We start from the raw sequence: 5,181 nt of genomic DNA, 5'->3' as shown, positions 1-5,181 counted from the left end.
CACGCACACTTCAAGAGTAAATGTTGAAATATTAAAAAGAACATGCCTTTGAATGAAAAACAAGAAAAATCTCTCCAGATGTAAATAAATGTTGCACATGGCATGTATTTTAAGACTTTAGTTTGAAAGTAATTATGTTGATTTTTTTCATTTTCTTTTTTTTCTTTTAGACTATTGAAAAGAATATTTTTGTATGGACTGCCTCTTTGGGAAGAATTGGGTGGATATTGTGGGAAATTATGATGTAAAAAAGATAATTAAAAACTTATTTTAAAATAAATACATTTAAAAAACTTAAGGGAAGCGGCTAGGTGGTTCAATGGATAGAGCACCTGCCCTGGAGTCAGGAGTACCTGAGTTCCAATCGGGCCTCAGGCCTCAGACACTTAATAATGACCTAGCTGTGTGGCCTTTGGCAAGCCATTTAACCCCATTTGCCTGGCAAAAACCTAAAAAAAAAAGTTTAAAAAGGAGATTACAGAGATTCTTTTACTGGCACTGGGGATAGGACTCTGTTGCATTGCCCATATTTGAATATGAATTGCAGTCCTGAGTCTCAGTCCCAGGCCAAGGAGGAGCACTAGCACAGCAGAGATTCCAGCTATAAGGGAGCTGGGACCCTGATCACAGTTTCAGGGCAGAAGAGAGAGCTTGTGCTCACTCATAGACCAGAGCACAGACTAGAAGAATAGTAAATATACCACTTCCTCGATCAAACCACCATAGAAGAAACAAAATCTTTGAGGTGCCCAGAATTATCTTTGAAAATAGTTGCACAAAAAACCTGAAATTTGGGACTGTGCCTCCTCCACTCCAGAAGCAGAGACCCATTTGAGAGTTAAAAGTAGAGAAATAAGATGGAAAATGAGCAAACAGCCGAAAAAGATCCCAACTATAGAAAGTTATTATGGTAATAGGCAAGATCAAAACACAAACTCAGAAGACAACAACAAAGTCAAAACTGCAACATCCAAAGCCTCAAAGAAAAAAAATATGATTCATGGCATGGAAAAGTTCAAAAAGGATTTTAAAATTCAAGTAAGAAAGGCAGAGGAAAAACTGGGAAAATAAATGAGAATGATGCAAGAAAATCATGAAAAAGGTCACTAGCTTGATAAAGGAGGTACAAAAAATACTAAAGAAAACAACACTGTAAAAAACAGAACATATCAAACAGTAAAAGGAGTACAAAAATCCAATGAAGAGAAGACTTCCTTGAAAAGCAGAATTGATCAAATGGGAAAAAAATAAACAAAATTTACTGAAGAGAAGAACACTTTAAAAAAATAGAACTGGCCAATGGAAAAGGAGATACAAGTACTCAAACAAGAAAATAATTCCTTAAAAATTAGAGTTGGGGGGGCGGCTAGGTGGTGCAGTGGATAGAGCACTAACCCTGGAGTCAGGAGTACCTGAATTCAAATCCAGCTTTAGACACTTAACAATTAATTACCTAGCTGTGTGGCCTTGGGCAAGCCACTTAACCCCATTGCCTTGCAAAAACTAAAAAAAAAAAAATTAGAGTTGGGCAATTAGAAGTTAATGACTTAGGGCGGCTAGGTGGCATAGTGGATAAAGCACTGGCCTTGGAGTCAGGAGTACCTGGGTTCAAATCCGGTCTCAGACACTTAATAATTACCTAGCTGTGCAAGCCACTTAACCCCATTTGCCTTGTGAAAACCTAAAAAAAAAAGTTAATGACTTTATGAGACATCAAGAAACAATCAAACAAAATCAATATCATTGGAAAAACAACTGACCTATAAAATAAATTCAAGAGGCTACCTGAAAGTAATGGTCAAAAAAAAAAAGAGACTGGACATCCTATTTCGTGAAATTATAAAGGAAAACTGTCCTGATAGTCTAGAATCAGAGTGTAAAACAGGAATTGAAAGAATCCACTGATCCCCTTCTGAAAAAGATTCCCAAATGCAAACTCCCAAGAATATTAAAGTCAAATTCTAGAGTTTCCAATTCAAGGAGAAAATATTGCAGGCAGTCAAAAAGAAACAATTCAAATATAATGGAACCATCATCAGGACAGTACAAGATTCAGCAGTTTCCAGAGTAACGGATCAGAGGGCTTAGAATATGATATTCTTCTGGAAGACAAAAAAAAAAAAAAAAACAACAAAACTAGAAATAAAACCAAGAATCATCTACCTAGCAAAATGGAATATAATACTTGAGGGGAAAATGTGAGCATTCAATGATATAGAACACCTTCAAGTATTCCTGATACAAAGATTAGAACTGAATAGAAAATTTGACTTTCAAATGCAAATTTCAAGAGAAGTGTGTTGTAATCCCCTGACCAGAAGGGGATTCATTCAGCTCAGGTGAGAAAAGGAAACATGTATACACTTAGGTAGGGAATGTCAGCAGGACATCTGACAGAGCCAGTTTATTGAAAATATCAAACAGTTCTTCTAGAAGAAACCCACAAAATTAGCATACAGGATGAAAACAATGATGTAACTTTGTAATGGGCAGGAATTAACCCAGCAGGATGTGACTTAGGTCAAGAAGTTCGGAAACAGGGCTTATCAAATAGTGAGGCCACGAATGATGCAGTTGTGTTATCAAATCAGAGTTCTGTGGAAGCTTTCAGTTCAAAGGTCACCAGAGCTCAGGTTATTTTGGCCATAACTGGCCTCTTGACCCTAGACTCACTTGAGTGACCTCTACACTTCCTTCTTTTCTGTTTACACAACAAACAACAAACTCACAATTGCCCAACCTGATGTTCAACCTGAGTAACACGATCCTGAACTCTTTTGATGTGCTTTGGTTATAGAAAAAAATACTTTGAAAAAACTTGGTAATCTGCGAAGTAGAAACATCAAGAGAATCAATATAAGACATAATTATATAATACTCTGGGTCCAATGCCCAAAAAGAGTGGGAAGATGAAACCATTTAATTATCTTATCAGTTGTCTTTTCAGGAATCAAATCTAGTTGGGAGGCTATTTGGATGTCTTCAGCCAATTTATACAAATCTTTAATACTAAAAGATAGTTTTTACAATGAGAGACAAACAACAAATGATCAACATCATAATTACAACAAAGCTGAAAACAGAGATCATACCGCGTAACCATGTACCAATTACAGGTGGAAAATTCAACAAATCATACAATTTATTGCTCAAATCTATATATTCTTCCCTAACACAAATTGTTTATTACAGAAGTTTGCAATGCATTGATCAAATGATAAAGATTTTCATAAAGTCCTCTTCTGAGCCTTAAATGTTCTAGTAACTTTTTCCCTCTTTTCTGTTTATATGAGAACATTTTTAATGACCTATTTTTCTTCTCAACTTTAGGCTTGATCTGTGGGATATAAGGAATGCCTGTAATATGCTTTACATTGTATAGACAGAATTGTTTAAATGCCATAGAAGCATATCCAGGGATATTATCCGTTTTTTATAAATTTTAGTATCACTGCAAAACAATAGAATAAATGATCAATGACATCTAGAGTAGCCTCTGAACTTTGTGCTGTTGTTATTGTATATGAACAAAATGTACCTACAGTAACATGAATAGATTTCATTTTTCCAAAAAGTGCATAATGAGTCACATCTATCTGCCATAATTCATTAGGAGTCTGGCCTCAGGATTCTTAAAATAATTTGGAGGGGTAGGTAAATACCTCATTGTGGACAGGATTTTACTATATTCCTAGCTTGCTCTCTAGTGATTTTAAATTCTTTTCTTAGTAAAGAGGCATTCTGATGAATTTTTTTGCAAAACAATTTAGCTTCCTCTTGTACTAAGCTATAAGGATAGGTCCTATGATTACCTTCATATATGTAAGTCCAGGTAATTCAGGGTGTGATTTCATATGTTCAATAAAAAGGAATTATATCCATTTCTAATACCTTCTAGTAATTCTTTAAGAGTTGATATAATACTACATCAGTGCTATGATTAATAAAGGCTGTTATTATGCATCTGATGACATGATAATCATACTATCTGTAAAAATATTAAGGAGTTGTGGCCATTTCCTTAATACTAATAATATAGCATAAAATTTTTTTATGGATGTAAAAGGAGAATATAATTCCTTTTCTATTATTGCAATATGCTTGGACCTACAGGTTTACAATAAGGTCCATGACATGGTTTAAACATTTCAGGGAACCCAGATAGTCATAGCTTCTGCTATTGTTGCTCATTATCTCTAGAAAGTAATACTATTATTAATTCTAGGCTTAGATATTAGATATGATTAACTCTTAACCTATGTGAAACATAAGATTCCCAGGCTTACATTTCATTCTCTTAAAGCAAAAGCAAAACAAGTTCTCTTAAAGTTAACCTTAGATCTGAATATCTTTGTTTTTTTAGGTTTTTTTTTTTTTTTTGCAAGGCAATGGGGTTAAGTGGCTTGCCCAAGGCCACCCAGCTAGGTAATTATTAAGTGTCTGAGGCCCCATTGGAACTCCTGACTCCAGGGTTGGTGCTCTATCTACTGCACCACCTAGCCTCCCCCTGATCTGAATAACTTTTACACAAATTTCTTTCACTTCTCTGTATTATAAGCTTATTTTCCTTTTATTCCAAATATGCTATTATTTTCAAAAAGAAAATAAGATTGTCTATGAATTTAGTTTTAAATATATATGTATAAATTTTGAAAACACCAAATGGAAATTTTTTTCCAAAATCGGTGTTACAAGATACATATACCATTTTTAATAGATATAATTTCATAAACATGAGATGGAAAAACTTTTTCACAAACTCTTTGGGTCAAAAAGACCTTGAGAGATATAATCTGTTGGCAAGGATTTCTCTAATTTTCTTATAACAAATCTTTACAAATGTGATGGCTGACACTTTAATTCATTCATACTTTGTTATTGTAACACAATTTTAAATTTTCAAAAAATTGTTTGAATCTGTTCTTATGCAAAGTTTTCTAATTATACATAATCACATTTTCAATTTAAAGTATATTCCATTTACTCCCTAAAACTTTGCAATAAAAAATTCTTAAGACCAGTTTTTCTAAAAATTTTATGATTACAAAATTTTTTGTAGTTCTCTTAATAATTTGATAAATTCCTAAACTTGTTTTCTTTTCTTTTTTTAAATTTAAATTTATTTTTATTAAAGATATTATTTGAGTTTTACATTTTTCCCCCATCTTGCTTCCCTCCCCC

The sequence above is a fragment of the Macrotis lagotis genome, chromosome X, assembly GCF_037893015.1.
Source record: "Macrotis lagotis isolate mMagLag1 chromosome X, bilby.v1.9.chrom.fasta, whole genome shotgun sequence".
In the NCBI taxonomy this organism is placed as follows: domain Eukaryota; kingdom Metazoa; phylum Chordata; class Mammalia; order Peramelemorphia; family Peramelidae; genus Macrotis; species Macrotis lagotis.
This window is presented reverse-complemented; position numbering follows the sequence as displayed.